Genomic DNA, 26,323 nt, shown 5'->3' with positions numbered 1-26,323 from the left:
TGGACCCTAGATTGGTAAGACCATTGAGCGAAGGGTCCAGAAAATGGGCACAGGTGATTAGATATCATCAACTTGAATGAAATAGACAATTTTGATTAGTTCTCTACTATTCAACAGCAGGGAAATAAAGTAGAAATTGAGGAACAAAGGGGCCTTTTCTCTAATACCCATTCCTGTCTTTTATCATACCCAGCAGGAGTAAATTCAGCAATTAATTTAAGATGCTAAAGACAAATTGACGGTAGGATGGTGATGAAAATAGCAGAAGTCATAATTAAATATCATCAGTACAGTTCAAATGGAACAATAAGTGCCTGGATGTGTCTTAGAATTCACACATGTCTTGTTTGTTTGTTTATTTTTCCATAGATATGCCCAGATCTCTTCTATCAGTGTGGAATTGAATTAAATAGTATAGAGTGTTTGAATGCCATATTCAATATGGCTCATTAAAATTATGTTTGTTTTTAAGAGCTGTTTGTTTTCCATTTCCCAAAGTTATGTCAATTAAAATCATTTATCGATATAGAAGCAAGACTATTTGTTATTAATTATATTCTAAACAATAGCATTCTATCAGTAGTTTATTTAGTGTTAGTATCAGCCTAATATGAAAAAATGCTAGATGAGGTTAATTGTCATATATTCATTTCAATAGTTTTCTGCCTCTGTAATAGCAAATCATAGGTCACATTATATTTGGTTTTCTTCTCTACAGATTAACATTTCTCTCATGTGAATTTACAAAAGAATTAAAATAGCACTGAAGTAATAAAAGTTCTTTAAATATCTCTTTATAAAATTCATTTTAATATAATAAGAATATAAAAACAGAAGTTTTGTTATTGGTCTTTCACAATGATTTATGATTACTCATATTAGAATCTCTGTGATATTAATAAAATTTGGAATGAAGACTATCACAAACTAAAGGCTGTGAATGTCCAAGTGAGCAAGGTGCTATATAGAAGTACTGTATGGAGGAGATGGAATGAGGAATTATGTAATATATTTGAACGCTTAAAAATTGTAAAATAAATTGGATGATAAAATCAAAGAAAATATAGCACAAATAAGACTTTTTTGTAAAATCTACAATATGTGTTCCTAAGGAAAAAAATATCAGGGCTACAGTAACTAGCAGATGTTTCTCCAGCAGAAATAATTATTTAATACAATGTTGTCAATGGAGTAAGTAAAAGTATAAAGAACCACACATAGAAAAAGAAGTAAGTCTTGAACAAAGTAAATTTTGTATTTCAATGTCTGAAACTGACATGGAAACCACAGAGTAACAAAGTATTTGCTAATTAAACAATGTATTTAAACATTCAACCTCATTCAACATTCTAAATCTATAATAAAGTAGCAAACTTCACTAAACAATTATAATTCATGTAAATATTTTATATACCTTTGTGTTTTGAGAATATGGTATAATGACATAATTTTTCCTTATCTTTTTAACCTTCCAAACCCTCCCATATAATCCAGTCAATATCTTTTAAATTCACAGTCTCCTTTTCTTCAATTATTTTTAGAAGTGGGAGTGTGTGCCTATGTATTCCTAAACACATAAATGGACCTACTCAGTCTGTATAATGTGACTTTTGTGATCTTGTTTTCATGATTGACCAATTGGCATTATGTGCCCAACTGCTGTGCTCTTCCCAAGGGAAAATGATTTCTCCTGCTCTCAGCATTCTTTAGTTGCTTGTTTTCTTTGTTTAGGTTTCAGGACTTTAGAGCACTCAACCTCCCATGTTAATAAGTCTATTTGTATATCTGCTGTTTAGTCCATGATTAGGTTGTCGTTTTGATGAGACTTGATGGGTGTAATTTCTGACATTCCTAGGAGACACAGTCTCATAGCAAACTCCCTGTTCCTATGGCTTTTACAATCTTTCTGTTTCCACTTATGAATCTATTGAATGTTTTCTTCCTTTGGAGCTTGCATGATGCCTCTGGTACCATAAAATTTAAGCCTCAGGAAAAGAGGCTTTCTGGTGAGTTATGGCTCAGTCGTTTCTAGGCCCTGTGTTCAATGTGCATGGTGTTGTGAACAATAGGGACTTACCTTCCAAATCTGGGAGACAACCAAAGGCATGAACAATGACATATAATGTTGTGGGAGTCTTCTGGACAAATTTGCTGTTATTGTATCAACCTCTGTCTTTTTCTATATTTATATTGATCTCTTTCCCTAAGTAGATCACCCCTGATTTTCTGATTCCCCATATCAGATTATTTTTAACTTGATATCTCTCAATATCTTGTACCTCCTCAACAATGGTCCCTCTTTTTTTCCCCTGATATCTTCAGTTACTCAAGGTTATGTATTCATTCTTATCTAAAGATTTGTAGCTAGGAACCCGGAATAACACAGAATATACAATGTTTGTCTTTCTGGGTCTGGGTTACTTAATTCTATATGATCTTTTCTAGGTGCATCAATTTGCCTTCAATGTTCATTATTTCAATTTTATTTAGAACAGAATAGTAAGTATTCCATAGAGTATGTGCATCACACTTTTATTAGCCATTAATCAGTTAGTGGACATTATGGCTGTTTCAGTTTCCTAGATATTAGCAATAGAGCAGCAATGAACATGGTTAATGAATCATTTGTGGAGCAAGAGTTCTTTAAAGCATATGCCAAGGAGCAATATATCTGAATTGTATGTTAGGTTTACTTTTAGTTTCTGAGGATTCTCCGCATTGATTTCCAGAAAACCTAGACCAGTTTGTAATCCCACATACAGTGAATGGATTTTCCCTTTCCCCTACATCCCTTCAGATATTTATGGTTTATTTTTTTAGTGATATTTGCTATAAGGGAGATAAAATAAAAATTGTTATAATGAATATTTAATAATTCATAAATACACTGAAAATTGTTTTGAGATTATTTAGACTTTTATTTCTACTTTTGAGAACCTTTGGATCTGGTCCCAAGTTAATCTTTTAATTGTTTTTTTTCTTCTTCTTGGTTTTAGAGTGCTTAATAGATTCTGGATATTAGTCCTCTGGCAGATATATAACCGGGAAGAATTCTCTTCTTTCCTTTCCCTGATGGATTATTTCTTTAGTTGTGGAAAAACTTCATAGCTTGATGAATGCCACTAGTAATTGATAGCCTTAATTCTTGGGCAAATGGAGTCCTGGTCAGAAAGTCCTTTCCTAACCAATGCCATGTATGATGCTTCTTCTCTCAGTTTCAGAATTATAGGCTCACAGTTGTGTTTTTGATTCATTTGGAGTTAGCTTTTGTGCAGGGTGACAGATATGAGTCTAATTTAATACACCTGCATGGGGCTATCCAGATTTCCCATCATCAATGGTTCAAATATTTTCTTTCTTCAGGTTATGTTTTTGGCATCTTTATCAAATATTTAATAACTGAAATTACATGTACTCATATTTGGGTCTCAATTTTGTTCCACTCGTTTACATGCTTGTTTTGTGCTCATAACATTATTTCTATTTCTTACATATGTGTTATTTCTTGAGCTTTGTAATGGTTATCCTTAAAGCACTATTCATTCTTTATATTATTTCCATATACATTTTAGGATGGTACTTTTACTATTTCTGTAAAGATTGTAATAGACATTTTGTTTGGTATTGAATTATACTTTTGTAAAATGGTCATTTTGATAATTTTCTATCAAAGCATGAACATGTGATGACTTTCTATTTTCTACTGTCTATCTTTATCTCTTTATTCATTGCTTTAATAATTTTATTATGAAATCCCTTTACCTTCTATGTATATTCCTAGGTATCTTATTTTATTTGAGAGTATTATAAATGGGAGTGTGCATATGTCTATTTAATACAAAGTTTCTTTTACCTGTTAGGACATTGTCTGATACTAAATAAAAATCAAATTAGTTATATATATATATATATAACTATAATATATATAATAATATATATATTAACCAATGTCAAGAGCATTTCTCAATAGCCAAATGATTAAATTATGTCAGCAAGTAGCTAACTACATGTGTACACAAATTAAAAAATCTATTCCAGATTACAACGTTAACAAGCAAAATATATAACTTTAAAGCAAGTCAAAAGAACAGACAGAGTAACCTTGAATAAAAAGATACATATACATGTGTTTCAGAAACAAGTACTACATCATGATTTAAATGCTCCTGCCTTTTTGCTGTCCTCACCAATACCTGTTGTTTATGTGACAATGAGGCCAGCTGTCATTCATCTCAGATATAGGACATAGATTTGGAGCTGAGCTTTGATATTTATAATTCAAATCCTTTCACATAATTAGTCTTGTTCCTAACTTAAAGACTGCTGTCCTTACTATTACTCTGTTAGATAAAAATTATCACATTTAGCATCTTCATGTACCTTCTTTACTTGTCTTCAAGGTCCACCAACTTATTGCAAACTCTTTATTTTCTTCAATAGATGGACTTACATACCTGTGTATGTGCATGTGTGTGTGCATACATGTGTGTGTAACAATAATAGTCAATGAAAATTGTCTATCAGTTTTAAAGTTTAGGGAAGGTGTGGAAAAAATTGAAAGGGGGTCTTGACAGTGGCTGGATGGAAGACAGATAAGGGGAAAGTGATATAATTATATTTGAAATAAAATGAATAAAAATGATAAGATATAAATAAATAAAAATATGAGAATCTTAAAGTGGGAGTAATAAACATAATCATTCCATATTTTTTTGTTGACAATTTTTTTTAAATACTCTTCTTGGCAAAGACAAAATCAAATGATTAAAAACAAGAATCTATCCTCTTCCTTTCGTCTAACCCAAGAATTCTTTTCCTGTGCCATTTCTTCAACATCTGATCACCATCTGGGTCTGGATATGTTGAAAACATGTTGTCCTTTTTACCCCCAAGATGAGACTATGAGTGTATCTGATGCTCTCTATATGGATTCTATGCTAATCACATTCCTTAAATAGTAGGCCATTTTAGCAAAATTGAAAACATTTGGAGATCAGGAAACTTGAAAAAGCAATGCCCCCAAAATATAACAGCACATTGCTTCCTGGCAGAGCTGTGATATTACTGAGAAACTACTCCTGTATCTAAGTATGTTGTGCAGGTAGAAAAGTAAAGTAACTGTTGATGGGCCAGACCTTTCTGTGAAAAATGTTCTTGACTGGGAGAAATGTTGTCATCAGTATTGAAACAGAAGAATATTTCGGTAATAATCCAGGGAACATGCTATTCAGAGATCAGTAGAATGATTTTCATGTCACTATTTACTGAAAAGGGACAATGTGTGAATACTCTTTTTTATTAATTAAATTTATTTATTTATTTTACATCTGGACTGCAGTTTCCCTCCCTCCTCTATACTTTCTACGCATATTTGTAAGCCAACTTTGTGTATAGGTAATGATACAATAAAATTATTTTAATGGAAGTAAAACTTGTTTTGTTTAATTCTACCATGTTTTCTACATCTACTATTTAAAATATTATTATAATTGTCTAACATATTTAAAAAATTTAAAAGCAATGTCCACAGAAATACTAAACCTGACTTTGATTTTGAAAGGAGTTAAAACACAGGCTACTGTAACCCAGTTTCACACTGAATTATCAAATGGGCTATATTGAAAACAAAGAAAATATGGCCAGATGTTTCTTGTTGGAACACCTTTGTACAATGTGTGACAGCAGTTAGCATATTGGCAGAGCTATAATGGCTTACCGATTTTCCTCTAGTGTGTAAATAAGCATATCTACTTGTATACTGCAAAAATGGTATCTTAATGAGTTATAAAGTTTAAAATAAAAGGAAGTAAATTGATACAAATTAGATACAATGTATGAATCTTTATATATTTTGTTCAAAATAAATTACTTAAAAACACTCTAAATGTGAAATTATGCCATATATTTTTATTATTTATTTATTTATGATAACTGTCTAATAACAGTGATATTGGTTTTGTACAAAAGAATGTCTGCTTTCACATTAATACCAAGTAACTAGAGGTCTTTTCTAAGCCTTTGTTTACTAGAACACAGGGGCTGAGGCTAGAATTAATAGGCTCATTCATGGTTTTTAAAGCATATAATTAAAATAAAGAAAGCATGAGCTAGTATATGAAGTAGAGAATATTTAAATTGAGAAATAATACTAAATGTTCAAAATAGACCTTTTCAAATAACAGATGTTTCAGTCATCTTGCAGAAAATACTCTATGGAACAATTATTTTTAGGCATGGGGAATAATCACTTTATCTAATAATTTTTTCCTATTTTCTTACCTTTTGTTAGCTAGAATCCAAAGAAAATTAAACATCTTGACATTTCCTTTTGTGTTGCTTGACCTCACCCGAAAGCTCATACTAAAACAAAATTATATTAGGATATAGTAATCCAGGCCCTGCACATATCCTTCTGTCCTTATAAAACATACAAGGGATTCTTTGATCTATGAGGAGAACCTTGTGGGTAACATAACCTGGGACTTTGATTCTATCAGAAAAGACGTGATCTACACTCTGTCCAAGAGACAAGACAAGTAGTCATACTATGTCATGGTATATTGGAATGAGCCAAGGAGATCTGGCATTATTCATAAATTTGGGAGTATTATAACTGTTCTGTCTCTCCGTGTTACCAAGTACTATTTCCATCAATTTTCAATGTCTGTATCTTATATGAGATCCAAATCCTTTCATGTGACTGTACATCTGTTTTATGATACAAAAGTCATTGGATTTTAAGTTCGATTTATAAATTGAACCCATTTTGAATATGTAGTAACAATTCTGCCAGACCTACACCGTTTTACATTTGTATAAAACCAAAATAAAATACACTGACACTTCAAGTGCTTCCCCATTCCATAGTCGAGCAATTCTAGGTGATGGATCAGATAACCACTATGATGTTTGCTTGATTACAACCTTGATTTTCCTACAATTTTGTGTGAATGCATTTTATTTACAAAATATTTTTTCTTATAATATATTCTGATTGCAATTCCCCATCAGCCAACTCCAACTAGATTCTCCTCCACTTCCAAACCATCTAACTCCACTTTTAGAACAAGAAGTGGTTGTAATCTTGAAAAATGCTATTAGGGTCTGGCTTACCTCACTCAGGATAGTGTTTTCAATTTCCGTCCATTTGTATGCAAAATTCAAGAAGTCATTGTTTTTTACTGCTGAGTAGTACTCTAATATGTATATATTCCATACTTTCTTCATCCATTCTTCCATTGAAGGACATCTAGGTTGTTTCCAGGTTCTGGCAATTACAAACAATGCTGCTATGAACATAGTTGAGCATATACTTTTGTTGTATGTTTGGGCATCTCTTGGGTATATTCCCAATAGTGGTATTGCTGGGTCAAGAGGTAGGTTGAACCCGACTTTCCTGAGAAACCGGATGATCTATCGGGAACTCACCAAGGCCAGCTGGCCGGGGACTGAAAAAACATGGGACAAAACCGGTCTCGCTGAACATAATGGACAATGAGGACTACTGAGAACTGAAGAACAATGGCAATGGGTTCTTGATCCTATTGCATGTAATGGCTTTGTGGGAGCCCAGGTAGTTTGGATGCTCACCTTAATAGACCTGGGTGGAGGTGGGTGGTCCTTGGACCTCCCACAGGGCAGAGAAACCTGCTTGCTCTTTGGGCTGAGGAGGAAGAAAGACTTGATTGGGGGAGGGGGAGGGAATGGGAGGTGGTGGCGGGGAAGAGGCAGAAATCTTTAATAATTAAATTAATTAATTAATAAAAAAATCAGCAAGAAAAAAATTACATAGGTCTGTGTACTTCATGACAGTTCATTAAACATACAATTTGTTCAAAAAAAAATGCTATTAGGGAAGGTTTAGCAATGCTGCCTCTCTAATGTTGTATCTAATTCTCAAACAATATTGATATTGAATTCACTTTGGTTGCCTCTATCCCACTTCAGGTTTTCCATATATTTGACTAGCTATTCAAAGATAGATTGTTTCCTTGCTATAGCTCAGTTTCTTCCCACATGTTTTAAATTATAAAATTTTCACACGTTTAGATGTTTCACTGGCCACAACCCCTTTAAACCTACTGTGTTTTCTGCAGAACTCAGTTTTCAAAGGAGAGAACCACCAACTGACAGAATGCCATGATAAGAAATAGAAGTGCCGGGCTGGAGAGTTGGCTCAGTGGTTAAGAGCATTGCCTGCTCTTCCAGAGGTCCTGAGTTCAATTCCCAGCAACCACATGGTGGCTCACAACCATCTGTAATGAGATCTGGTGCCCTCTTCTGGCATGTGGGTGAACATGGAGGCAGAATGTTGTATACATAATAAATAAATCTTTAAAAAAAAAAGAAAAGAAAAAAAGAAATAGAAGTGCCATTTCTACCAAAATAATCAATGTTTATACTCTTGAAGACACATTGTTATAGTTTTAGTATTGATAAATGAATATAATATAATCTATAAGATCTCTCTCTCTCTCTCTCTCTCTCACACACACACACACACACACTGCTGAATAGCATTGTAAGCTAAGCTATCTCATAAATAGACTATTACTCTGTGGTTTAAAGCCTTCTACTTATGGCACTTGGAGGGAAATACTAAAACCAGTGAACCACAAGGTCCATTAATAAGTCAATTAATGGATCTTCTTTGTCGTTATCTATTCCTTTGGTCTGAAGCCAAGCTTTGTGAAATATGTAGACACAGTGATCATTATGCAAGTCCTGTAATGGTCATTCTGATCGATACTTCAAAGTTAAGGGAGAAAAGCCCCAAAGAAGAGTAGCTATTGACTTTTAATAAGGCTGTATCACATCCACTTATAGAATAGAAAATTTCTATGTAATTATCTTGCTGTTAGGTAACTGTTGACACTAAGAAATGATCAGAAACATGCAATCAGTCTCCAATTTTATATTCTTGAGAAATCAAGGGCTGTCACAGGCTTAGTAAGGAAGGCCTTTGGTGGGTTAGTGTAGGTTTTTATTCCAGTGTTGGTGAATGAAGTTGTTTGACAGGCATACAAAGTGTCTTCCTCACTACTAAGATGTGAGATCCACTTTGAGTAAACGTTCTCAGGTGGTCTCTAAAGAGAGACAAGAAGATCAATATGTGTGTTCCCATTTTTTAAAGTCAGTCTAATTCATATGTCCTTTAGACACTGTGATATTTCTTTTATTCTCTGGGGTATTGACCATTTTCTGCAGTCATTCATCACAACTAAGGAGTCAGTACTTACATGTGCTTTAGACCATCTCTGAGCCCATATTAAATAGCAAGCAAGTATTTTGTTCACAGCTGTGTACCTTGACTAATTTTCCTCTTACTGCTGCCTTACATGGCAGATTATTAATGGAAATGTAAGAAGGCAACCACCTATAAAGGTTCAAACTATCTCATCTTTTTATCCTTGAGCAAGGGTCCTTCCCACTGGTTCAAGGGATCAGATAGAATGAGGAACTCTGCATGCTCAGATAACAATAAAGGTAGGTACTGAAAGATAACAGGCTAATGACTCCTCTCAAAATTTTCCATGATATGTGAGCAAGACTGAGTCAGTAGTGTCTTCACACACTGTTTCTAGTTCGAAATTATCTTATTTCTGTTCCAAATTCTGAAAAATCCATGACTCCACAAGAGCCGTGAAGATGAGCTCTACACTTGCTGCTTCAACCCACAGCCACTAGATGTCCCATGTTCAGTACTAAGAGGATGGTTGCACGCAAGATCCCAGCCACTAAGTGATAACGGGAATGTGAGTCTCTTTTATGACTGTCAAGCATGTATCCATGGTTCATGCTGTGCTTTCAAGTTTACCGGCTCCTGCCATTCACCTGTCACTGTCTCTTGAGCAGTTTTACTTCCCTGAGAAATTAAGTTCTTTTAAAATTTGTTGTAATTATAATTCAGCCAGACCAGCCAGCTGATCTTTCTTGTCAATTTTCTCCTTGCTGTAAAAGAATATCTTAAAACCATAGATCACTCAAAGAATATTTATTTCCAACAGTTCTGGAGGCTGAAAAAAGTCACAATCAAGGCCATGGTTGGAAAAGAAATTAATGCCATGACAGAAGGCACGTGTGTAGGAAATTGCAAGAAAATAAGAAGTGAATAAACAAAATTCTATATAGCAAATCTACACTCAAAATAGCAAGCCATTCCTGTGGTGATGGGATTAATTCATTCATGAGGGCTTAATCTTTTTTAAATCACCTCATAAAGGTCCTGTCAGTCAAAACATCGGCATTGAGAATGAAATTGCCTGTCATTGAACTGTAGCAGAAGTGTTTAAGCTGTATTAATCCCTGGTGTATTCTTTTTTTAACAAACATATCATAATAATGTTGCTACATGTTAGAAACTACTCCCTCTCCTTCTCAATAGCAAAGTAACATCAATGGTCTTCAAACAAGAAAGCAAACAGACTCCCAAATCTTTTGCTACATATTTATCTACTTTTTCTGTTGATTGACCTTACTTACGAATTCCATATACCTTATAAAATCGAAGCACAGAAAGCAAGCATAGGTGCTCAGATTTAATGGGACCTTTTTGGCATTTCAGAAACTGCCCTGAGCATAATGTGCAAGTAAGAAAGAGAAGGAGAGCTAAAAGCTGAATGAAGAACTTGTCCCAGTTGCACAAGTGGACATTTGGCTTTCCAGGCTGATAGTCTAGTACATTCTAAAACAACCAATCAAAAGGGGACAAAGCAAATTAATAGATCAAATCCCTTTTTCCAATCTTATTTTTATCTTTTTAATTTATTTTTATTATTTATTTAAAAATTTCCACCCCCTCCCATTTCCCTCCAGCTTCCCCCACTCCCTTCCCCTCCCTCTCCAGTCCAAAGAGCAGTCGGGGTTCCCTGCCATGTGGGAAGTCCAAGGTCCTCCCCCCTCCATCCAGGACTAGGAAGATGAACATCCAAACAGACTAGGTTCCCGCAAAGCCAGTACATGCAGTAGGATCAAAACCCAGTGCCATTGTCCTTGGCTTCTCAGTCAGTCCTCTTTGTCAGCCATGTTCAGGGAGTCCGGTTTGATCACATGCTCCATCATCCAGCTGGCCTTGGTGAGCTCCCATTAGATCAGCCCCACCGTCTCAGTGGGTGGGCACACCCCTGATGGTCCTAACTTCCTTGCTCATGTTCTCCCTCCTTCTGATCCTCATTTGAACCTTAGGAGCTCAGTCCAGGAGCTAAAAGTATACAATGGAAGAAAGAAAGCATCTTCAACAAATGGTGCTGGCATAAATGGATGTCAACGTGTAGAAGAATGAAATTAGATCCATATCTATCACCATGCACAAAACTCAAGTCCTGCCGGGCGGTGGTGGCGCACGCCTTTAATCCCTCGGGAGGCAGAGGAAGGTGGATCTCTGTGAGTTCGAGGCCAGCCTGGTGTACAAGAGCTAGTTCCAGGACAGGAATCAAAAGCTACGGAGAAACTCTGTCTCGAAAAAAAAAAAAAATCCAAAAAAACAAAAACAAAAACAAAAAACAAAACAAAAAAACAAACAAACAAAAAGCTCAAATCCAAATGGATCAAAGACCGCAATATCAATCTGAACACACTGAACCTGATAGAAGAGAAAGTGGGAAGTACCCTACAACTCATGGGCACAGGATACCACTTCCTACATATAACCCCAGTAGCACAGACAATAAGGGCAACATTGAATAAATGGGACCTCCTAAAACTGTGCTTTTGTAATGCAAAGGACACTGTCATTAAGACAAATAGACAACTTACTGACTGGGAGAAGATCTTCACCAACCGCACAACAGACAAAGGTCTGATTTCCAAAATATCTAATCTTATTGTTGCAGATCTATCTGTTCTTGAGTTCTCAAAGGGAAAAGAAGAACAGGGAGGAGACACAGAGAGCTAAACAAATTTGTTTATTTAGCAAAACAAATATTTCTATGTGAAATTGGAGTGGGCTGCCCAATGTAGTGGGACAAGTACAATGGCTCTGTGCTGTAGATTTTAATTTTTATGACCATTTATTTTTTTTAAACAATTAACAAATATTTTATTCATATTTCTCTGTATTTATTTCTCTTGAATAATATCTTAACTGTGGCTTGAAAATGGCCAAAGGCTACTCGGGAGGCAGAGGCAGGCGGATCTCTGTGAGTTCGAGACCAGCCTGGTGTATAAGAGCTAGTTCCAGGACAGGCTCCAAAACCACAGAGAAACCCTGTCTCGAAAAACCAAAAAAAAAAAAAAAAAAAAAAAAAGAAAATGGCCAAAGGCAATATCTTTTATTATAAGATTAAAAAGTTATTTATCTGATTTGCTAATGCTACAAGTAAACTTTATTAAATAATATAAATTAAAATAAAGCAAATAATGAGTTAAATGAGAGTAGAAATCTATATTCAAAATTAAAATGTAGATGTAGCTGAACTTAGGAAAAACAACATGCCAAAAAGTGTTTACAAATTAGAAGGATATCCTCCATCACAGAAAACCCTGTAATAAAGCTAACTTAGTTGATATGGTATGATAGAGACAAATATGTCATACATAACTTTAAATCAAAGTTAAAATTAATTATGAAATCTTATTAAAGCCTACCCAAGGCAAGATGGTTCACAGATATACTTTTATTTTAGCAAGGACCCATCATTGTTTTAAAATTAGTTTCCAGTTTTTTTTTCTTACCATGCTTAGTAGTAAAGAGAAGTATGAATTTCTAAATAGGCAACAATCAGAATGGCAAGCAGACATTCAATAAAGATTCATAATAATATGGCAGCCATCAAAGCTAGGAAGCTTATTTCTTTTTGGTGACGATTCACAGTTGTTTGTGCATAGATTTTGTTAGTGAAACTTGTATTCAATTAACGCGTTAGAATAGGAAAGTATATATCTGGCTCTAGCTCTGGTGGATCCACCCTTGTTGGATGGATTCTGGCATATCTTGGGATCTAAGATGCTTATGCATAGAATTTGATATTTCTAAAAGGATTTCCATGCTGTAACTTGGGTGACAGTAGACAACAATATATATTTTATTTATTTATATTTATTTATTTTATTTATTTTTAACATATAAGTTATTTTTATTCTATGTTTATTGTTTTGCTCACAAATATTTCTTTCTTTTTTTATTTATTTTTATTCTTTTTTAATTAAAATTTCCACCTGCTCCCCATTTCCCATTTCCCTCCCCTCCTCCCAAATATTGCCCCCTCCCCCCACTCCCCTCCCCCTATCCCCACTCCTCTTCTCCTCCCCCCACACCATTAGTACCACAGATCTGGACTATGTTTGCTCCTTTGTTTTCCCAAATCATGGAGACTAGGTTGTCCTTTTAGCTCATTTCTCCCTATGAGTAGGAGAAGGAAACACAAATCTTTTTTAACCACATATCTTTGGAAAATGTCCCTGAACCTTCGATTTTTTTTTAATAAACAAAACTTTCTTGAAGTTTTAAAGACGTTTAGGTCATGGGATATTCTATTCATCAGGAGACACAACTATAAAGTTCAGGCTGAATTTCTAACTTACCTCATCTCTAAGTCCTTTAGGGAATGTTCTTTGTCCCATGACTGATCACATGATACTCTGCCATTTAATGGATTTTGATTAAGAGACTGTAGTGTTTTAAACTTGAAACCATTATAAAATCTGGGCCTAGAATATTATAATAGCTTGTCAGGCTATTCAAATGGGAATAGGGCTAGGGCTTAGCTTCTAGACCTCCTATCTTTTAGCTCCACTGCCCATGTCTATTTTCTAAATAACACTATATCTTGTCATCAGATTCAAATCCATGAGTATTAACTGTGCCAAATATCTGTGTTGAAACATCCAGATAAACAGTAACATATGGCAAAACCACTGTCTTTACAGTCCAATCTGCCAAATGAGTACTCAGCAATTTTCCTTCCAGGTACACTTGCTTATGGTATTATAAACTGCTTTATAATTATAGACAGCATTGGCGTTCACTAATTTACCATCCTGGTAATGATAATCAACCTTCACTAAGGAGCTTTCAGAAAACAAAACAAAGAAAGCCTAAGAAAGAAGGGAAGAGGACTCCTTGGGTAGCCTATATTCTGGCTCCAATACACATCTATAACTTACTGTAAAATGGTGCAGAAAAATTATGGTATTCCAATATAGTCAACATAGCCAAGTAATGATTACTGAATATTGTGGAAATTGTACACACTCAAATTTACATAGTGTATTTCTCAAGTCATTGTTTAAAAGGGGAAAAATATAGGTCTGAGGGAAAAGAAATGAAAAACACAAAACCTCTGTAAGCCCAAACCAGATAAAATATCAGCATGGGAAATGGCCTTGGGTACACAGTTCTACCCCTAGCCACAGAGATGTTGGCAATTGTTTGCTACTGGAAAAATAAGAATTTTTTTAAGAGTGTGTAACATCATGGAAGTTGGTCATGCTCTGGTCAAAGAACAGACATCCAAGAATATTTAGGCGGCAAAAATTGAACTTGAGAGGAAAAGAATACAAAGACAAGAGTCAACAAAGACAAGGACACAAAGTTGAGTGGCTAGTGAAGATGTCATGGATATGGAAAGAGTTGGAGACAGGTTACTATGGTAAATACACAATGTACAAAGCTGCCTCAGAACTAAATTAAAAATGAATTTTGCTCCTGAAAATATAGGTGATTTATTCAGCCATTAAACATCCCCCTTCAATTTTAACATTAAATATTTCTAATTATGCTTTAACAATGAAAACATTTAAAATACGTTTTAAGCCTGAAGATGCTGCATTCTTATTTTAAACATTCTTTTCTGTAGTGATATTTCATTTATATTTTAAGAAATAAAGTTTGCCTGAAGATCAGAGGGTAAAACAGCTGCCAGGATCAGCCTTATAGATCAGGCAATGGTGACACACACTTTTAAACCCAGTAGCCACACTAGTCTGCCATAGCAACTAGGCAGTAGTGGTGCAGACCATTAGTCCAAGCCCTAGGGAGTAATATTAAACTGTAGGAGAACATCCCATGTTCCTCTTTTTGGGTCTGGCTTACCTCACTCAGGATAGTGTTTTCTATTTCCGTCCATTTGTATGCAAAATTCAAGAAGTCATTGTTTTTTACTGCTGAGTAGTACTCTAATATGTATATATTCCATACTTTCTTCATCCATTCTTCCATTGAAGGACATCTAGGTTGTTTCCAGGTTCTGGCTATTACAAACAATGCTGCTATGAACATAGTTGAGCATAGACTTTTGTTGTATGTTTGGGCATCTCTTGGGTATATTCCCAAGAGTGGTATTGCTGGGTCGAGAGGTAGACATGGGATGTACTCACTCATATTTGGTTTCTAGCCATAAATAAAGGACATTGAGACTATAATTCGTGATTCTAGAGAAGCTAAATAAGGTGAACCCAAAGAAAAACATATAAGCATCCTCCTGAATATTAACCTTCATCAGGCGATGAAAGAAGACAGAGACCAACATTGGAGCACTGGACTGAAGTCTCACGATCCAAAGGAGGAGCAGGAGAGAGAGCACGAGCAAGGAACTCAGGACCGCGAGGGGTGTACCCACACAATGAGACAATGGGGATGTTCTATCAGGAACTCACCAAGGCCAGCTGGCCGGGGTCTGAAAAAACATGGGACAAAACCGGTCTCGCTGAACATAATGGACAATGAGGACTACTGAGAACTGAAGAACAATGGCAATGGGTTCTTGATCCTATTGCATGTAATGGCTTTGTGGGAGCCCAGGTAGTTTGGATGCTCACCTTAATAGACCTGGATGGAGGTGGGTGGTCCTTGGACCTCCCACAGGGCAGAGAAACCTGCTTGCTCTTTGGGCTGAGGAGGGAGGAAGACTTGATTGGGGGAGGGGGAGGGAATGGGAGGTGGTGGCGGGGAAGAGGCAGAAATCTTTAATAATTAAATAAATTAATTAATAAAAAAGAATAAAATAAAATACAAATGAAATACCACTACAGGGTAGTTTAGAAGAGACTACAGAATAAAGAAAAAAAAAACTGTAGGAGACAGCTCTCAGTCAGTCTTATTATAAGATTCCTGGAGGCAGGATCACTACTTCAGACTGAGGTTGGGGTAAGAGCCAGTGGCTGACTGTTTTTGCTTTCCTGACCTTCAGGTTGAATCCAAATATTTGTCTCTGGGCTTTTATTATTCATGTTACACTTATATTTCTAGTGTTATCTGTATTTATGTGCAAAACATAACAATGTAGAATCCTTTCAAACTGATTCATAGCAGTCATGAAGGCAATAAAAGCACTACATTTCAATGTGCAGAGTAAACCTGATGCTGAAAACCTGATATCAAACGGTCATGAGTCCTGGTGAGATAACCATGACTTGGGAGAAAATATAAAGCTAATATGAAGAAACAGTATTTGGAATTTTTTGTTGTATTTTATTGTGCTTTTCTTCATTTTAGAGACATACATTCATATATCTGAATAATTAACTTTATATAGCTATTAAATTTCCTTGTCAACCTTTCAATATAGGCTTTGTTCATTTCTCTCCTGATTTCATGTGATTTTTGTTTGTTTGCCTGATTTATATAAAGCAGTATGACCTGCTAGCAGTGCACGGTTGTGAGAACATTTACTATCTCTTCAACACAGAATATTCTCCCCCTCAGTATGAGGCAGGGCCAATGAGATCATCAGCTCCATCTGTGCCAGTCTTTGGCTTGCTTTATCTCATCTAGATCATATATGGGTAACCACAGCTGCTATGAGACCATGACATATCATATCACCGTCATGTTCAGAAGAGCATTTCACCGCACTCTTCCCAACATCCTGCTCTTACAATCGTCTTGATTCTTTTCTAGTGAGATTCATTGAACTTTTGTTGGAGTGGTGAGGTGGAAGTAGGTGTGCTGTAGGTGTCCCATTTCTGTCTGAGCACTAACTCTCACATGGTCTAGTCTCTGAACAGTTATGCATGTCTCCATTGATGACTGTGTACTGGAGGTACAAAGATCAAAGGATAGCTGGCCAAGTCTGTAAGTATACCCATGAATACTTAGAAGAGATTCTGATGGCATGAATTTTTAACAATAATAGCAATTTCTAACTTATGACTTAGGTCAAGCTCTTGGCTTTGATCAGGATTACAGTGCCAGACATGAAGTCTTTTTTTTATTTTTTTTATTTTATTTTTTATTTTTTCTGGAGCAGGGTTTAAATCAATTCAGCTTATGGTGAGTTTTGAGAACCCCAGATTTATTTTCAGTGTGACTGTTCAGGTTTCCCTCTCATCAACAGTGTGTGTACAAGAGCTCCCCTTTCACTACTTGCTTGCCAGCATTTGATAGTTTTTTATATTTCTGAAGTTGGGTATTCTGAATGAGGAGAGGCAGATTCTTAAATCACTTTTCACCTTTATTTCCCTGATGGGTAAGGATGTGGAACAACTTTCTTGATGTTGAGAAACCATTTTTTTTAACACAAAATGAGTTAAAAACAACCTGTGAAATACTCCAATCACCCTTTGTGATTGTATGCCCAATCACTACAGTTATAGTTACATCCTTTCAGAATCATTGTAAAATATGGGTTTTCATAGTTCTAATTTTATACTATTTTTAGAATTTCATACATGATTACTATATTTATATCATTTTCACCGCCCTTTCAATGATCCCATATTACCTTACTACCTCTTAAAATCGTGGCTTATTATTCCTTAATTACAATTATTATTATTTTGTTATTATTATTATTATTACATATATAAATACATGTATAAAAAGGTATGTTGAGACCTTCTGTGTTGTTCAAATGGTTAGTGCTGATCACATGTAATGGGTAACACACTAAGGAAGTTAATCCAAGGAGAAGTCTGGTTTTCTTTCTGTAAGTAAGCATTAATGGTAAGTCTTCAAGGTAAGGTTGACATTTCCTTCAATTTTCAAAAACCATGTTGGCAAGCTAACTGGTGCTGCCATTGTACTCTTCTACTGTTAGAATTTCATAGATACTGCTCCCTGCCATATGGAGAAGACACTCTCACGGAAAATATCATGGTATGCAGAGTCTTATAGTCTTTTTCTGCCCCCTCTTCCACAATTGCTGTATATTGTATTGTAGATGCCCTACCCTTACTTGCAATATTGTGAATTTAATTGTGACCATTTGTGAATTTTTAGGTGCTCTCCATTTAAAGGACAATGAAGGTTCTCTAAGATGGGTAAAGGTTACACTTATCTGTGGGCATAAACATAGGTATTTAGAATTCTTTGGGGATTACAATGGTTAAGAAAATCTTAGTTATTAATTTTCTCACAGAGTCCACAACCCTGCCAATCATAGTAAGTTGGCTGGGTTCCCAGTATTAAAAATGAATTCCTTATGATTGAGAATGACTTAGGTCCAATTGTGAAACCATTTCCTACTTCATTAGTACCATATGCACCCTTGGAAACAAATACCTTGTCATGATCATGATGGTCACCGTTTGAATTTGTAGGATTTTACAGCAAGAGGTTGCTTTATTGCTTTTCTCTCCAGCCATCTTGCATAGCACTTTCTAGGGCTATGTACCGTCTTCAAGAGGGAGGTTTCCAGCTCTGGTTCAGCTTGGATTTTCCGTATCTGTGTTCAAAATGCATGTTTTCTTCTGCAATATCATCTTTCAAACAAGTTCTGTGAGGCACCAATGATAATGGTCAATATTGTTCAGCAGTCTCTCTAACTTCTTTCTCCACCAAATCAAGCCTTCTCCCATGCCTATTATTATGGGGTTTTTTTGCTAGGTAGTGTATGGTGATAATAATGTCAGTGTGAGTGTGTGTGTTTGTGTGTTGCCAGATGTTTCTGTCCTGTCTGGTCCCACAGCCATTCAATTCCAAATGAACACACAGAGGTCTACATTAATTATAAAAATTAATTGCAACTAGCCCATAATTCTTACGACTTACATTAACCCATAATTCTTGTCTGTATTATCCATGTGGCTTGGAACCTTTATCAGTGAGACATTCTCATCTTGCTTCCTCTGTGTCTTGGTGAGGACGTCAGTCTGACTCTTTTCTCTTCCCAGAATTCTCCTGTTCTTATTGCCCCACCTATACTTCCTGCCTGGATACTGGTCAATCAGAATTTTATTAAACCAGTACAGCTTACAAAACTTTACATGGTTTAAGACCATTGTCCCACAGCATGTCTGTGTGTGTGTGTGTGTGTGTGTGTGTGTGTGTATGCACATATATATTTGTTACCTACAAATTTCAGGTAAACGTAAAGCAATGTGACCTTGTATTTTTTCATCATTCTTCCTTCATTTTCATTTCTTTTGTATTGTCTCTCTCCATTACAATTAAGGTTCCAACTACATTTTTTTCAATATCCATCTGTATATAACATGTGTCCGTCTACTTCCCTTTAGAGAGCTACTTCTGTATCGAACCTGAATGCACTCTTTAATTTTTTCTAATGTCTGAATTCATACCAAGTTGTATACTAACAGCTGAATATTCAGAGTTGACTACACAAGGAAGAGAGAGCATGTATTAGTCATCTTTATGGGTTTTGGTTATCTCACTCATTTATAGTTTGGGGTTACCGCAACAATTAATAGTTTTATTCATTTGCCTGCAAATTTCATGGTTTAATTTTATTTATAGATGACTAAGATTCTAGTCTATATTGAACCAGTTTGCAATCTCATCAATAGTAACTGAAGGTTTGTCTGTTGTTGTTCTTAGCAGCATTTTTTTGTCAATTGTTTTCTTGACATTGCTATTTTTTAGGGTAATATCAGGAATTAGGCTAAAACATCCACTATTCATATTCCTCTTCACTACCTATATTCCCATTGAAACACTAGCTAAAAAATTCCACTGATTACAAATAAGAATATAAGTTAAATTATCTGTATTTACCTACTAGGTATAAGTAAAATATTTCCAGAGTTCCACCATATAACATCTAAAAATCATCTATATTTAGGTAAGAGACAGGATACAAAATCAGCCTACAAAACACAGTAACCTTTCTAAATACCAATAGCAAATATGCTAAAGGGAAAAATAATAGAATCACATTCATTCACAGTATCCATAGAACAATGTAATATCTAGGACTAAAACTCATAGAATTGAAAAGAAATTCTTCCACAATTAAACACTTAAGTATCTAAAGAAAGAGACTTATGACAATATTAGAATATAGAAAGACTTCTCATATTAGAGATCATAAATTCAATATTGGGGAAAATAACTAACTGGTTAAAAACAAGTTAGAGATTCAATCGAATACTTATCAAAATACCCACAGCATTCTTGAAAGAAATAGAAGAAAATCTTAAAATCAAATAGAACAACAGAAAGCATCAGAGAACACAAGCAATCTTGAGACAAAAGGGAAAAAATAAAAGTTGGAGTAATTGCAATGCTGTATTTGAAGATACACTACAGAAGTATAGTAATGTGTTAGAGGAAGGCCACTTGTTTTTCCTGACTGCTTAGCTTCATATTGGCTAACTCTTACATTTTAATTTAACCCAACCCCATTAATCTATGCAACACCACAAGATTGAGGCCTACCAGCAAAGTTTCAGTAAATCTGTCTCCAGTGGAGGCTCCACATCTTCTCTTTGACTCTGCCTCCTTTCTTTCAGCATTCAGTTTAGTTTTCCCGGCCTAGTTAAGTTCTGTCTTGCTTTAGGTCCAAAACAGTCTTTTAATTAATTAATCAATGGTAATCACAGCACACAGAAGGAAATCCCACATGAGTAATAGACAAGTATAGCACTGGTATAAGAACAGATCCCTAAACTAATGGATCAAAAGTAAAAGACACAAATAAGTTTGAGTAAGCACAGCTAACAAATATTTGACAAAGAGGCCAAAAATATTAGGAGAATAAATTATCTTTCATAAATTGTACTGGAAAAACTGAATTTTCACATGTAATTATCTTTCATAAATTGTACTGGAAAACTAAATGACCATATGCAACACCTATTTTAGCAATCTTTCACAAAAATTAAACTCCAGACAGATAAAAGAAAACAATGTGAAATTTGAAAAACTGAAACCAAATATGTAAATGGATACTGTTTATTTGTTTCAAATTTACCCAAACCCAAATAATCAGACAGAAACCATATTAGTAATAATACTGTTTGGCTGATGGCTCAGACACATTTCTAGGTAGCTCTTACATCTTAAATCATCTCATTTTTATTAATCTGTGTATCATCATGAGAATGTGGCCTACTGGTAAGTTTCTGGTGTCTTTCTTCCTTCAGTAGCTACATAGAATCTCTGACTTCACCTTATCTCCCTGAATTTATTTTAGTTTTCCCACTTACCTGTATACTGCCCTGCCAATGCCAAAGCAGTTTCTTTATTAACCAATGATAATAAAACATTCACAGCATACAGAGGGAAATCCCACATCATCTCCCTGTCCACAAAGACCGGACTAATCAAACAAAACTATATCAATTACAGCACTGTTTGGCTGATGGTTTAGGCATATTTGTAACTAACTCTTACATCTTAAATTAACCCATTTCTTCTATTCATCTGTGTTTTGCCATGAGGTTGTGACTTACTGGTAAGATTCTGGCATATTTCTTCTTTGGCAACTGAATGATGTCTCCCTCACTCTGCCTTCTTCCTCCCTGGATTCAGTATAGTTTTCCTGCCCATCTCCATTCTGCCCTGCCATAGGTCAAAGCAGCTTCTTTATTAACCAATGGTAATAAAACATATTCACAGCATACAACGGGAAATCCCACATCACAAATGTATGCATTTTTCTAAAATACATTGTGTGAAAAGGACTATATCAATAGGAATCAATTTGAGAATTACATCCAACAATTGACAAATAAGACTTCAAAAAACTAAAAAATTCTGTAAAGGAACAGTCACTGTGAAGAGAAATATCAGAATAGCAAGGAAATTTTACCACATGTACATCCAATAGAGGATTAATGTTCCAAATTTATAAATAACTCAAGAAGAGTAAAGAAAAAAAATAAATCAATTTAAGTTTGGCTAGGAATCTTAAGAGAGAATATTCAAACAAAAAAAATAAACATGGCTAAAATATTCATTTTAAAGTTTCCAATACCCTTAATAAATAGAGATATGGAAATGAAAACTATTTTGAGCACTTTTAAAAATTATGTCCTAGCCATTTGCAATTCTTCTTCTAAGGAACATTAAAATTCTGTAGCCTAATGTTAGCTGCATTTTTTAATTTCATAATATCCAGTTTTTGGAGTTCTTGGATGTTCTTAGAATAATCTTTTCTTTTATTAATATCTGACAAAAATTTTCTTTTATTTTATGTGCTGCCTAGTGAACTCCGGCACAGAAAGAGACTTTCTGCAGCATCCAGGTCTGTCAAGTGGGTATTCTTGTATCTCAGTTGATGTGACAAGGATATAGAATCTGTGGCTATAGTAGGATCTTTGGACTTGAAATCATCTAACCATGCACTAATTGTGATCAATAAGCTTCAGGATATATTCAGCCAATATTCACATCCATATAGATAATTTAAGATAACTCAAGATAAAATCACAATAGAAAATCACTTTAATCTTCATTTGTAGCAAAAAGAAAAAGAAAATCCTTAATGATAAATGAGAGCTCTATGGTTATCTCTGCATATAAGGATAATTATTTCCTGAATACTTAGAAATTATATAAATTTAAGGAAATGGCTGTGGAAAGTTTTCTGAAGTTTCTTGTCTCTCACCCCCTAGAAGTTAGTTAGATGTACTGCTTTCAGACATTAAGTCCTTCCTTTTGAGTTAAAATGAAGCCATATAAATTTATTTCTGATAACATACCTTTAAATTTCTAAAGCATAATAAGGTAAGGTAAAATACTCTGTAAATCTGAATTCACAAAAGGAGATTATTAACACATATTCTCTTTGCTCTCTTTCATACTGATACAGATCTGTGTAGTTGTATGAACTGTGTTTAGTTTGTAATATCTCATACAGAATTATCATGATATTATCTGGATTCGATTTAATATTAAATATTTTGGGCTATTTTCCATATTAAATATAAAAGTATCCATCTCATATACCCTGGTTTTTTAATCAATGTCTTTATTTTTAATGAATGAAAAGAGTAGCTTGTATTTCAAAGTGAACTGGTCATCCAAAATGATTGTTAAGTTTGTTTTAATTAATTAATTAATTTATTTTTATTTTACATACCAATCCCAGTTTTCCCTTTCTCCTCTCCTCTTCCTCCTCCCACCTTTCCCCTACCCTATTCTCATTTTCTCCTCAGAGAGTGTATGGCCTCCCCAAGTCTCTTGAGTCAGGTCTCAAGCCCTCCCCACTGTGCTAGACTGCTCAAGGTTTCTCTCCATAGAAAATGAGTTCCACATAGCCAGTTCATGCACTAGAGATAAATCTTGGTTCCCCTTCCAGTGGCCCCACAACCTTCCCAAGCCACACAACTGTCACCCACATTCAGAGGGTCTAGCTAAGTCCTATGCAGGTTCTCCATCTGTCTGTCTGAAGTCAGCGAGTTCCTATCAGCTCTGGTCAGCTACTTCTGTGGGTTTTGCCGTCATGGTCTTGCAGGCATATGAATGAAACTAGAAAAAACAGTCTTGGATGAGGTAACCCAGATCTAGAAAGACAAGCATGGTATGTACTTACTCATAAGTGGATATTATACATAAAGGAAAGATAACAAACCTACAGTCCACAACACCAGTGAAGCTAGGTTACAAAGAGAATCCTAAGAAGGGCATATGTGGATACTCCTGGGTAGAGGAAATAGACAAGACCTCCTGAGTAAATTGGGAGCTTGAGGAGAGGGTGGAAGGGGAGAAAAAGTGAAGAAGGGGAGTAGGGAGAAGAACATGAGGTATCAGGTTGGTTGAATTGGGGTATGTATAGAGAAGGAGAACAAGGAAAGATATATCTTGATAGAAGCAGCCCTTATGGGGTTAGCAAGAAACCTGGCACTAAAGAAATTCCCAGGAATACACAAAGATGACCTCAGCTAAGATTTTAAGCAATATTGGAGAGGGTGCCTGAATTGACTTTCCCCTGTAATGAGATTTATGAGTATCTTAATTGTCATCATAGAACCTTTATACAGCAAATGATGGAAGCAGATGCAGAAATCCACACCTAACCCCTGGGCTGAACTCCCAGAGTCCAGTCAAAAAGAGGGAGGAGCAAAGGGGTCAAGATCAAACAATGTTTTGTTTTTTCAGTTTTTTGTTTCTTTGGTTTGTTTTTTGTTTGTTTTTTTGTTTGGGTTTTTTTTTTTTTTTTTTTTTTTTTTTTTGACAGGGTTTCTTTGGAGCTGTCCTGGAACTAGCTCTTTAAGACACGTTGGCCTCGAACTCACAGAGATCCGCCTGCATCTGTGTGGGATTAAAGGCATGCACCACCACCACAAGGCTTTCAAACAAACCAAAATAAAATAGTTTGAGATTGCCTTCTGACTGCTTTTGGATCATGAGAGCTGAAGCAATTTAGAGAGATGAATTTAATACTATTAGGAGATGGATATCCAAACTTGAAGATTTATTGACGTGTATGAAACAATGTGATATGCTTTAAATTAGATGTTGGATAGCTTTCCTTCTTTGTGGCAGATGTAAGAATTGTACAGTGATCTGTTTTCAAACATATCAATACTATGGAACTGAAGACATGTAAAATTAAGTATTTTACTTTATAACATCAAAGACCCTTGAAGAATCAAATTGAAGAATATTACATTAAAGATATATATTAAAAGTACATTAAAGATGACTAAACTCAAAGAATTCATCATAAATCCACAATTCCATCTCTTGTATATTATACAAAATAACAGTGATAATGCAACTTCATTTGAGTTTTCAATGAGGTTTCAATGAGTTTCAATAGGTTTTCAAACTGTTTGTCATCTTAAGTTAACAAAAACACCATGTCAGTAGCTCTGAGAGTGTATAAAACAATGTACTGACAATGTCTCTTCACCAAAAAGTGTATGTTCATGTATATTTAAAAAGGTGCACTCTGTAAAGAACTTTTCAAGGTATATTCATAGCTAAATTACCCTTATTTAGATAATGGAGACCACATTCATTCTTTCTTTCAAATTTAAAAATAATTACTCAACTTAACAAAAAGAAAATATAAAATGTTAAATAACTACAAAAAAGGCATAACGTTATATAGAATTTTGGAAGAGGATTTTATTTTTCGAATAGACTATGAAAACTTACAATTAATTTCTGCTTCTCTGTGTATCAAATGTGTAATCATAAGATATTTAATAGGTGTCCAAAAATTGACTAACACAGCAAGTTCATATTTCTGATAAATTTTCTAGGAACTGAGAGCACCAAGAATTACGTCTATATAATAGCAGTAATAAGAGCCAAATAAGTTTCCAAATGCTGCATTATAAGACTATTTAAGTATTCTGTAGCTATCAAAGAGTTAAGAATAAAGAAGAAAAGGTAGTAAAAATGATGTGTTTTCAATCAAATCAATTTGTGAATATCAAGCATTAGCAGTGGTTTGTATTCTAAACCTTTCTATCCATATAGTTTCCCAAGTTTTTGCATCATCTCTTGGCTAAATGTTGGACTTGTGCAATATAGGCAATATCTAAGAATAACCTATAGCATAACTGTGGATTTCAGTTATCAATTGAATTGCTTGAAGCAATGTTTTTAAAAAGATGTTATTCTCTTAAAAAGAAATAACTTTCATTAGCAGTATGCTTACTTTTGTATTTCTATGATTTGTACAGGTTTTGTCATTTAATAGAAATTTGTGCCATTGTTACAATGTTATTTTTCAAGTACTTATCAGTACAGAGCAGTATGACTAGCTTAAACTAGAGTAATTATCAGTTAATTTGGCACCTACCTAGTAGATTGGTTCCCAAGCAGCAAAGCTTTTTATACCAAACAACCTTTATTACCTGAGTTTCTCACAAGTACACTGCTGCATGAGTAAATTCTCTCTCTGTTGCTGTTTTCTTGATGTGTGTGTAAAGTAAAACTGTAGAATTGGTTGTATTTGCTACATTTTAGATACTTAGTGTCCTTTTATTTTGTCATCTTTTACATTTTTACTTTTCCAATTATACCTCAATGATTTTAATGATTTTGGCCATTGACTCACTGCATTGCTAACAATTTGAAGTCTAAGCTTGAATGGAAATGTGGAAATATTCTACTTGACATTCATGCTGATTTGCACATAAAATCATTTAAGAAACAAGAACAGAAACTCTAACAATCACAAAAACCACACATATTAAATATCTAGTACAAAAACAAACAAACTCACGCGAGACTCATTTCAATTAA

Source organism: Chionomys nivalis, chromosome 2 (assembly GCF_950005125.1).
Source record: "Chionomys nivalis chromosome 2, mChiNiv1.1, whole genome shotgun sequence".
NCBI classification, from domain to species: domain Eukaryota; kingdom Metazoa; phylum Chordata; class Mammalia; order Rodentia; family Cricetidae; genus Chionomys; species Chionomys nivalis.
This window is presented reverse-complemented; position numbering follows the sequence as displayed.